The 11775-nt window shown below is 44.5% G+C and overlaps 1 pseudogene; it reads right to left on the bottom strand.

Annotated features, from left to right (window-relative positions):
• The window catches only part of LOC134222547 (uncharacterized), a 76985-nt pseudogene that overhangs the window by 20861 nt on the left and 44349 nt on the right, over positions 1 to 11775 (bottom strand).

Genomic DNA, 11775 nt, shown 5'->3' with positions numbered 1-11775 from the left:
GAGCCGTCGTTTGCGATTTCCTATCTCGTGCCTCCTGTTCTTGGATTTCTTTTCTGATCGCTTCGTTATCTTGACATTAGTCCGCGCTTCCTTCTCACTGTTGTCGCCGAATATCCCCGAACTGCAATTTTGATCAAATCTTGAATTTAGCTGGATGACCTCTTTTCGTTTAATCAACGACAAAGACACCATCCTCTTCAAATCTAGGCAAGCATCACGGTTCGGACAAAAGTCTGGAAGTTCTGCCGTTTCAAACTGATCGCTCAGGGAACTTCGATTTCTTCTTCGGATGGCTTTCGTGACTCCCGTCTTTCGGAATCATTCTCACCGGAAGCTGCTACGGTTTCCTCTGATTTCTTGCTCGTATCTTGACGACCCATCATAAGACGGTTCACATCAGATTCCGCGGCTTCTGCCAAAGCAGCCTGTTCCTTCTCTTTGCGGCTTGGAAATGCACATCAGCGCCCTTTGATTGATGTATTCAATTCTTTCTCAACCATGATTTCATTTTCGGTAGGCACGATCGAATGTGTTTGGTACAGAATGAACTGCACCTGGGGTCTAGCCATAGCATGCTTCAGCGATTCACGTTGTTGCTCAAGAAGCGTGGCCACTCGCTTTCTACTTTCGTCGGTCATTTCCGATTCGGATAACTTCCACATAGACAGATCACCACCGCGACTGCAAATGGATCGATCGGTCGCTGACGGCAGAGTATGAGCTTGGGTTCACGAAATGCCTACCACCTTGTCGATCATGTTGGCTCCATGTGGAACGTCCACAGTTCTCGGCATGCCTCACATTAGTGACTCGAGCGCATTCATATAGGCATGGCTGCTCGGTTACTGCCACACGAATGCGATGAAGTTTCTACATCTTTAATTGATTAAAAGCGATGCCAGGAAAGCAGTAGATCTAGGAGAGAAATGTGCGTTTGACCATCTCCATAGTTCATAAAACTCTAGCAAATTTGTGAAAATCTTTGGACCAATCATGAATGATCGATCCTGTATCACGATCTCGTGTTGTGCGAAAACCTCCGTTCGGATGAATTCAGTTCTGTTTTCTGGGTAAGGGAAATAACCTGTGGACATAGTTTGTCCCATTTGTACTTACCCCGAGATGGGATTAGATTCGGTCTTTAGGATTGTAGAGGTTCAACATACTTGAATGCGATATGGTTGGTTCCTCGATCGATTCAAAACCTTGATCTCATTCGTTCATTTGCTTGCCGTTTGGTTTTCAGACGGAAAGTGTTGATCCATCCTGTGATGATCGGATTGGACACAACGACGGCGACCGGTCGTCTGAAGATCTGGAAGAAGCGGATCAAGCTGTATGCGCTATTCTGGATACAGATGAAGTGCAAGGCAGCAATTTTAACGCTGTTGCTCTCCAAACAGTACTCTATTTCTGTAAAAAAGATAATAGTATAGTAATGTTAGTCAAGGTGTTCTGAATTTCATTTCTCAGGCATTATTACTCTTTTAATTTAAATCCCCAGGGGGTCAGGTAAACCAAAAGTCTCAGACTGTTGTGTAGGAGTACAAAGATGTCATAGGATACAGGGTATAAAATGAAAATTTCCAAATTTGAAACCGTCACGAAATTAGGCGAGATTCCAATTGCTATAGCTCCTTTCTTTTATTAGCTTCTTTATCTTTCGGTGGATTTCCGAGATATTCTTATCAATCGACTCGGAAACTCTCCAGCAATTTTCTGATTCTAACCCAATCTATGAGTCAGCTCAATTGGTCTACAAGGTCCACTACTTCTGGTATCAAACTGAAATCAACCCAGCATGTCCATACACGTTCCTTGTAGACCAAATGATTTTGAAATCAGAACATTTTTAATAACCTAGAGCATGACACTAGTTTAGGTTGCACATAATACGCAAGAGCTCCAAGGACTTGCGTGGACATGCTGGGTTAATTTCGGTTTGGAACCAGGCGTAGCAGACAAAATAATCTGAATTTTCAGAACAATTTGGAGCACCCAAAACATCTGCATCCAACTAGTTTGGGCTCCGCATAATACGCAAGAACTCCAGGGACAGGTTGCTGCAACTGGCAGTACCGAAGAGTCTCCAGTGGTGGTGGGGAGTAGCCCTGCTTGCACGCCGGATGAGCCACTACCAGGGATACGGGTGGTGGCAGAGAAACTCGATGAGAGCACCCTGAAGTCACCCTGGTACGCTCGCGGGCTCCTCTGGTGCCACGTAGCTCAAACACTCCTCGTCTTCCCGGATGACCAGCCCGATGACATCATACTCGCTATCATGCAGGATGCGTCATGCGATACCGTGCGTGGGCCGATATCACTCTGAGACACATCAAGCGGTAGGTGCTCTCCAGTTTATGCAGGTAACTGGATACTCCCAGTGCTTTTGCCCAGGACCGGCCACCGTACCTGGGGATAGATGCGGCACGCCTGCCGGTAGCCACGTCTTGGAGCTGTTGGACATCATCCTCGATAATGCCGCCACAGCAGTCGAAGCCTTCTTGCACGTATACGACATGGATACCGAAGGTAAGCTTGTCGACTATGATGACCCAAAATCATCAGACTCCGCTTGAAGTGATCGCGGCGTCTCCCACGTGAACAACTGCATGTTGTGCCGATATAGTTACTGACGATAACCACCTCTCTTATTTGAGCGAGCTCAGGGCTCTCGCACTCATCCAGTCCGCCACAGTGCTGATCGCGTGTTCTGCGGTTAGTTCTACTTCGGGGATTGACTCCCGTAGACCTCTAGGTTACATCGTCAGCAAAGCCGACGATCTTCACACCAGGACGTCTGGGTCGGCAATCTGCACAGCGGAAGTTACCCGGTTCAAGAGGTTGTACATCCTCCACTGAGGGTATCGCGATAGCCAAGATCAATGGTGTGTTCTATTGTGTTACCGCCCCACCAAGGTGGCCAATGGAACAATTCAACCAGATGTTCGACAGGCTATCGTCCGACCTGAATAGTCGAGCCCGTTCGTTATAGCGGGAGATTTTAGTTGGCCAGTGGAATGGGCAGCCACTACACCAATCAGAGGGACAAGCGTTACTCGAGGCACCTGCAAAACTCGACGCAGTGCTTGCAATGATAGCCAGTAGCTTATTCCGTAGGAATGGGGCCGATCATGGATAGGTGTAACGTTTGTCAGCCCGGTCTGGTCTCTGCCCTGGACTGGAGGGTAGACGAGGGCCACACCATAGTGATCACTTAGCAATTCGCTTCAAGATCAACTATGGTGTGCAGCATCAAGGGCAGAGTGATCCTGTCAGGTCCGTGGGTGAAGTCCAATCACTTCGACAGCGAAGTTTCCACTGCGGCCCTGGGACTGGCGGCCAACACCGACAGTCTAAGCGGGGATGCGCTGGTAGCTGTACTATCACGCGCGTGCGACGCTACTATGCCGAGGATAGCCCTGCCAAGAAATGGCAGACGGCATACTGGTGGAGTGCCGAAATTGCAGCCCTACATCAGCCTGCCTCAAGGCTAGACGTAGGACGCAACGACCCGCACCGAGGAGGAAGAGCGGTCCGCCGTGAAGTGTTTCGTGCTGCGAGACTGGCCCTTAACAAGGCCATTAAGAGCAGCAAGAGAGCGTGTTGAAATGGTGGCTCCGGTGACGAACGAAGAGTTCCTCGCAGTGGCTAATTCCCTTGCGATGAACAAAGCTCCAGGGCCTGATGGAGCTCAAACGGTACTCAAGGCGGCGATCATAGCGAACCCGAACGTATTCAGGCTGGCTATGCAGAGATGCCTGGATGAGTGTCGTTTCCTGAGAGATGGAAAGGCGAAGTTGTGCTGCCGAAGGTCGGAAGCCTCCGGGCGACCCATCGGCGTACAGACCAATTTGCCTGATTGGCACGACGGAAACTCTCGAGAGGATCATCCTAAACAGGCTCACCCCGTACGCAGAGGGTACGGATGGCCTGTCGAGTAACCAGTTTGGTTTTCGAGGGTAAGTCCACTGGTGGACGCTATCAGCGAGTAGATCCAACGGAAAGGCGAGAATTCGATCTGTGCGTTGGTGACACTGGACGAAGAACGCTTCAATAGCGCAAGCTGGATGCCATCGCTCTCGTTACAGGCACCTGCCGGTGGGACTGTACCGGATCTTGAAAGCTACCCCAGATGTGCTGCTATACGAGACTGATGCCGTCAGAAAAGAGTTCCCGTTACGCAGGAGTCCGCAAGGGTCAATACTGGGCGTACTATGGAACCTGATGTATGACGGGGTTCTGAAGCTACTTCCCTCCTAGTGTGAAGATCGTGACTGGCATGACGATGTAACCCTAGAGGTGTGAGTCAATCCCAGTAGAACTAACCGCAGAACACGCGATCAGCACTGGGCGGACTGGATGAGTGCGAGAGGCCTGAGCTCGCTCAACATAAGACGGAGGTGGTTATCGTCGTAACCGTATATCGGCACAACATGCAGTTGTTCACGTGGGAGACGCCGCGATCACTTCAAAGCGGAGTCTGATGATTCTTGGGTCATCAAGACGACAAGCTTACCTTCGGTAGCCATTCGAATATGCGTGCAAAGAGGCTCGACTGTGGCGGCATTATCGAGGATGATGTCCAACAGCTCAAGGTGTGCGCCAGTAGACGTAGGCTACTGGCAGGCGTTGCCGCATCTATCCTAGGTACAGTGGCCCGTCCTGGACAAAGCACGGGGTTACCAGTTACCGCAAAATGGAGAGCACCTCCGTTTGATGTGTCTCAGAGTGATTCGGCCTACCGCACGGTATCGCACGACGCATCCTGCATGATAGCGAGTATGATGCCGGTCGGCTGATCATCCGGTAAGACGAGGAGTGTTTGAGCTACGTGGCACCAGAGGGCCCGCTGGCGTACCATGGTGACTTCGGTTGCCAGATGGCAGCGCAGTGGGATAACTCCTCGAAAGGTAGGTGGACCCACCGGCTGATTCCTAACATATCAAGCTGGGTGGCGAGACCCGTGGGAAGTTCACTTCCATCTGACACAATTTCTGTCGACCATGACTATTTCCGACAGAACCACCACAGGTTTGGCACACGAGGTCCCGTCTGCCCTGACTGCCCAGGCGTTGACGAAACTGCAGAGACGCTGTTCATGTCGTCTCGCTGACGTCGAAAGAAGAACAATGCTAGACATTTGCGGCCGGGACATAACTCAGTATAACCTTATCCGAGGATGTGTCAAGCGGTGGAGAAATGGACGCATTCTCGACTGCAACCACTCAGATTGCCTGCAGCTTGCGGAGAATCTGGCGCGCGAGCACAATTGACAAGCAGTACTAACTTGTGATTGGTTAGTTAGAGCGAAAAGTGCCGAACGCGGAGAAGTGTGTAGAATGGTCTGCCCATGCAGGTAATGGCGCAGCGGTGGCAACCGAGATCGTCACCTCGAAGCATGGCAGAAAGTCTGAATGAATGGGTAGATGGACTGCACACGCCGTGCTGGAAGTACAGGGATGTTGGTTCCTATGACTACTGATATCCCGCGGCGTGGCAGAGGAGTGTGGGTTAGCATCCAAGTCCTTCTCACATGGTATGAAAGGAACGAGCACACAAATCAGTCTCACGTGGTATATTCGAGGTGAGCCCCGAGTAGCACACTTGTCATAATCCAGCCTCTGTGACTTATGTACGACCAATCGTCACATTAGGTTCTGCAACCAAATCAGTCAGATTGCTACAGGGGCTGATCATATGGTATGAGCGAGGTGAGCACAAGTCAGACTCACATGGTATGTCAGAGTGTGGCTAAGTAAATGTCCATTAGGGATGCCAGAGTGAGAGTTAGATCAGATGACTAGAGTAGTATGTGTTAGCGCGAACTGAATGAAAGAGGTGAGCATCCAAGTCAGACTCACACGGTAAGATAGAGGTGAGCATACAATTCAGACTCACAGGGTGTGACAGAGGTGCAACAGAGTATGTAGGGTATGTTAGAGTGCGAAGAGCGAGTACCCATAAGACTCACATGGGACGGGTGCCTGTGAGCGAGAATGAGCAGTCGTTAATAGCCATCCCCAAGTAGTACTGGAAGGTTTTCCTGGGAAACAATTGGCGAGCCAAGGAGGTTCAATCCAAGTTAATTGCCTATTTCCGGGGATTAAATCACTCGACTTGGACGTTAATTTACAATGTTATGAAAACTCATATGTGAATATGTACGCTATGTGGAAGATATTGATTTGGAAAATGTATTGAGGTAACCACTTTCCCTTCGATGGGACTCGAAGCCGACCCTACAGTACGCTAGTTGGTGCTTTAATCAACTAAGCTGAAGGACCTCGTCGCTTTCGCAACCTAGCGGCTACTAGACGAGATCAAGATTAAATTGGACGCAGTTAAATCACTCGCAATCCATTTCTCAAACCAACACTTCCACATGTGTATGGTACACGTCCACATTAGAGGAGCTCTTTAATCTTCTGTTTTGACGACCAGTTTGTCACTCAACGAGTACTGAATACTGATACCTAGAATATGTTTTCCCAGCCGAGTCGCGGTGTTCAGCATTAGTGATATTAGTTTATCACGTGCTTCTGAGCTGATTGCTGCTCGGATTTTAGCTGCAGTATTTTCCAAATGGAGCTTGATATTAGAGCGTGTGATGTTGATCCCAACTGCTGCGGTCAATGGATCTAAAAGCAGTTTCAAACCATCTCAATCGAGCACCTTAGTGGTAGGTTGTGTTCCTCTACCAACTTAACGCACTCCCGACCAACCTTCTATCTACACCTACTTGCTTCTTCGTATGATTCGCTTTCTCCGGAGGATCATTTTTCCATTCCATAGGCTTCAGCCAATGTGGCACTTCAAGCGGAAATGTTGGATCTTTTCGGCTTCATACTTCGCTTGATAGTACTGGCATCCACTGTCTTCATCTTGCAGTAGAATTTCAGCCATCCTTTTTACAAACTTCTTGCCACCTCAACGAATGCCCTCGATGTCTGACTCCTCTTGTGGATTGGCCAGTGCTTTGAATTTCCTTCTCTTGGTCTACGGACATCTTGATAAAACGATTTAAAGGCGACCTTGAAGTCTCTATCGGTGCAGGCTGCTTCACTGTCAGTGACGAGTTGACTGATAGGGAGACGAGATGTCAGTGCATATGTGATAGCTGGCATTTATAAGTGATATTTGATATTTGAAGGGAATCACAAATCAGCCTACGCTGTTGATATTGTGCAGCTCTGCATGTAACTAGTGTTCTAATGCTGGTTTTGCATTATAGCACCCAAATGAGTGCTATAATGTATTTTATGCAACCCATTTGAGTTGCATAATGTTCATTGAAGCACCCATCCCAAGTAACATTTCAAGTTTTATTCCGCTCTATGAATGGTTTTCAAGATCAAATTTCAGATGACAATAAAACCCTACTAAGGACAACCTTCTGTACCACTATAAGAGTAAGATTTGCCAAATGGCCCTCTCTGAATTACCACTATAAAGGTTCCCCAAACACACGCGACAGTCGCGACGATTCTATCGCTTGGCGACAGCAATTCTGTCGCCGTTGGTATGGAAGCGTAAATAGACATTGCCTGCGCGATCAAACGATAGAATCGCGGCGACTAGTTTCGCCGTCGCTGATAAATCGCTTAGGTCTGAGGAGCCTTAAACCTGTTATAAGAGTATATACGCAAAAAATGTGGTCAAACTACCATTCGAGGGTTAATTTAAGAATACGCACACGATTTTCAGACAACAAATCCGTTTAATTTTACCATGCGCGCAGTGAAAATCAACTGTAGTCGTGGTGGAATGTTGACATGAACTGAATCAGTGGTGAATTTGTCCGAATACTTGGTTGATTTAACTGGAAATTTGTGTTGTTTAAAAACATGAGCGTAGTCTACAAAATAGTAATTATTCCATGGAATTTTTTCTGTGTAGAAATCGTTTCAAGCCGCCGCAAAAGAGAATTTGGCTGCGCAGCTGTCAAAATATTGCGTTGAAAAGAGAAACAAAATTTTAGAAAATAATAACAAAATAAATGATGATGAAAATCATGATGAGGATGCATTCAAAATAATATTTTTTTCAGGTTTGTTTCCAAAGCACTTTCATGGAAATGAGGCGCTTTCGATTTCATGTGAAAGCTGGTGCAAAATTAAGATTGAAAACCACGCCGCAAAATAATATCCAGCTTTCCACACTCAGTAATGGCGGCTTGTCGGTGTGTAAAATCAATCAGTCACTGTACTTTTGACACTAGCTGGAGGAAAACTCACTACCGAAAGGCAGGCTTTTCCTTCCCTCACCAGAACGCCAGTAGACTTTCCTCCAGCTAGTGTCAAACAGTACAGTGACTGATTGACACAACGACAACCATCCAACGTAAAGCTGGATAGTCCTGAAATAAATTTAAAACGTTATTAAACCAATATCGTAAATCTTCTAATCCAATGAATTCCACCCAAATTTGAAATATATAGCCAAAAGGAGTTTTTCGAAGAAACACCGTCTAATCATAATTTCCTGATAAATTCCACGACTTGAAATTGCGTCTCCTTTTCAATATGGCCATTATAGTTTCAATCAGAAAATGTTGCTCTCGATAAACACCGTTGTAAACCCTTTGAGATTAAATATTCTTATTGTGTTATTCTTTGACCACATTACGCCAAAAATTTGGGATTTGATAGAGTATTGAATCATAACCGGAGAGCTACTCATAAGATCAATCAGCTGACGTTTAAAGCTTTTTCAGAATTTAATAGAGGTTTATTGATAGCAAGAAGATCGCCAATAGAACTGAGCAACTAGCTATGGTGACTGCTGTCATAAATCCCCTATTAAATAAATCCAACAAGCATGAAAATTGTTACTTGGGATGTCATTGGTATGGAAAAGTAGCCCATTTTATCACTCAAACGCCAACTGTAAACCAGGTATTATGATCAGGAATTGCAAAAAATCCATTATGACACTCATTTGGGTGCTTTAATGAAAACCCACATGAGAACAGTAGTTACATGACTATATTTTGCTGAATTAGCTTGGGTAAGTGCTCAAATAGTGTATTCTCTGCGCACGTAATAAATGAAATAGTTTGATGGACATGAGTCACATGACATCAACATTTGTCAAAGACAAGTTCATCTATCGCTAGCACTGGGAGCTATGTGTGGTGATAAGATTAAGTTAAAAATAAATAAAATAAATTAAAGTCGAACAAGTATTTAAATGTACTGAAAAAGCTTAAAAAGAAGTACAAGGCACTTATTATAAATCCTTGCATATCACAAATTCTTTAACATGTGATGTAAGCAAGCTTTGAAAGCTCAGTGCATATTGCTGGCAATTCCAAAAAGTAGGCAATTATATTGCACCTAATGAACGTAAGAAGCATTCATGGTAAAATATGGCAACAAGGTATGAATGGCACGAATGGGTGTATACCATCACTACCGGACCATGTCTCATATGTCTATAGATAGAGTAAAATGGTAGAGACAATTTAATTTGGCCGATGTGTTTAGGCGCATCAACGGAGGACCTGCAGCTGGGCGGAGACTACCGTAGTGCCCATTCTGGACCAGGACCTACAGGAGTAGGTCCGAGCAGCAGTGGACCTATGGAATGGTCCGTGTTCCCAGTGGCAGTAAGGCAGCGGTAAGCGGGTGCACCGCCCTGCTGGTCGAAATGCGCAGGAGGTTCCGATGACAATCAAGTCAGAGAGCGGGTAGAACTGTTCTCTACTTTGATTGTCGTTCGGAGGTGGCTGGCTCCGATTAGGAGCGGTGGTTGAATCGGTCACGACAATGGCGCAAAAGGTAGGATTGTAGGTCTCCGGTGGAGATAGACGGAGAGCCGAAAGAAAAAAGACTCCGGTTAAGGTAGACGGAGGTCTAAGACAAGAAAAGATGACTCTCCGGTGGAGATAGACGGAGAGTCGAAAAATGAATAGAAGATGGAAGTCTAAGAATAAAGAAGGCTTACCGGTAGAATGGACGGTGAGCCGATAAAGGAAAAGACTCGGTTGAGAAAGACGAGGTCAAAATAAAACAAAGATGTCTCTCCTCGTTGAAGTGCTGCGAAACAAAGGAGACTCCAGTGGAAGAAGACGGAGGTCTCAGATAAGTGACAAGAGATGTTAAATTATTTTAATTGAACGGAAATATTAGATTGGGTTTAGAATTCAATTAGAATTAGATTGGATTACTATGAGTTTAAAATTGATTTTTAAACTTGTTTCGATTGAAATCAGAAATTTGATATTGAGTCATAGGGTTGGATTTCAAATCAGTATTGTCTTAGTTTTATATTCGATTTAGAATTATACTGCGATTATGACTGTTAGATATCGAATATATTTGGAATAAGCAAAATGGATTCAGATAAGATACCGATTGGATTGGATTGCATTTGCATTGGACTCAGTTTTATGATTTGGATTGCATTTGGATTGATTTTGAAATGTTTTGAATTGCTGTATTTTAATTAAATTAGATTTGCATTGAAACCGGATTGTATTTGGATTGATTTTTGTGTATACTCTATTGCAAGTTCGATTTGAATGGATTTGCATTGGATATAGATTGAATTTAGATTGGAATTGAATTTCAATATGATTCGGATAAGATTTGAATTGAGTTGGATCGTATTTGGATTGGATAGCATTTGAATTGGATTAAGATCGGATTTATTTTGGATTTGATTTGGATTGGTGTAGGATTGGATTTGGGGTCTCAGTAGCCTTGCAGGTCAAATGCGTGGGATTGCTAATCCGGAGATGGCAGTTTGATTCTCAGTCCGGTCTACGATGTTCTCAGGTTGAACTTCTCAACACTCTGGGCATAGTGCTCCATTGTACTTGCACACAGATACATACTCGTACAATAGCGGGCATGAAAACCTTTCAATTCATTCAATTGACTGAGGAAATGCTAATAGAATACTAAGTTGGAAGAGGCCAGAGTTCGAGTTGTATGTAGAGCCATTGGAGAAAAAGAAGAAGGATTCGATTTGAATTTGATTTGGATTGGAATTGATTTAGATTGCAAAATAAATCCGTTGAATTGACGTTTGGATTGTTTGCATTGAAATCGAATTGGATTTGGATTGAATTTGAATTGAACTAGATTTAGTTCGATTTGAATGAATTTGAATTGGATTTGGATTGATTTGATTTGAATTGCATTTGGACTAGATTTAGATGGGATTGTATTTTAATGGGATTTGGATTGGATTTGGATTGGATTTGAATTACGTGGATTGGACTAGATGTGGATACGATTTAAATGTGTATTTGGATTGGATTGAATTGAAGTTGGATTGGACTGGGATTGCATTTGGATTGGTTAGATTGGATGTTTGAAAGATTTGAATTGGATTTGTGCTTGGATGGATTTCGATTGTTGGTTTGAATTGGACTTGTTCGGATTGAATTTGGGTTAAATCAGATTCGATCTTAGTTGATTGTATTTGATTTGGAATTGAGTTTGTATTGCCTTCGATTGGATCTGGATTGGTGTAGGATTGATTCAGATTGAATCTGGTTGCAACTGGATTGGGTTCAGATTTGATTGAATTGGAATAGTTTTGAATTGGATTTGTATTTGAATTGGATTGGATTGTATTCCATTGATATCGGTTTGGATTTACGTTGGATTTGGATTATGAGATTGAGTTTGAATTGCATTTGGATTATGTTGGATTGGATTTAAATTGGATTGCATTTGGATTGGTTTGGATTTAAATTGGATTGCATTTGGATTGGATATGAATTGGATTGAATTTGAAATAGAGTTGAAATGGTTGTATTTT

Source organism: Armigeres subalbatus, chromosome 3 (genome assembly GCF_024139115.2).
Source record: "Armigeres subalbatus isolate Guangzhou_Male chromosome 3, GZ_Asu_2, whole genome shotgun sequence".
In the NCBI taxonomy this organism is placed as follows: domain Eukaryota; kingdom Metazoa; phylum Arthropoda; class Insecta; order Diptera; family Culicidae; genus Armigeres; species Armigeres subalbatus.
This window is presented reverse-complemented; position numbering and strand designations above follow the sequence as displayed.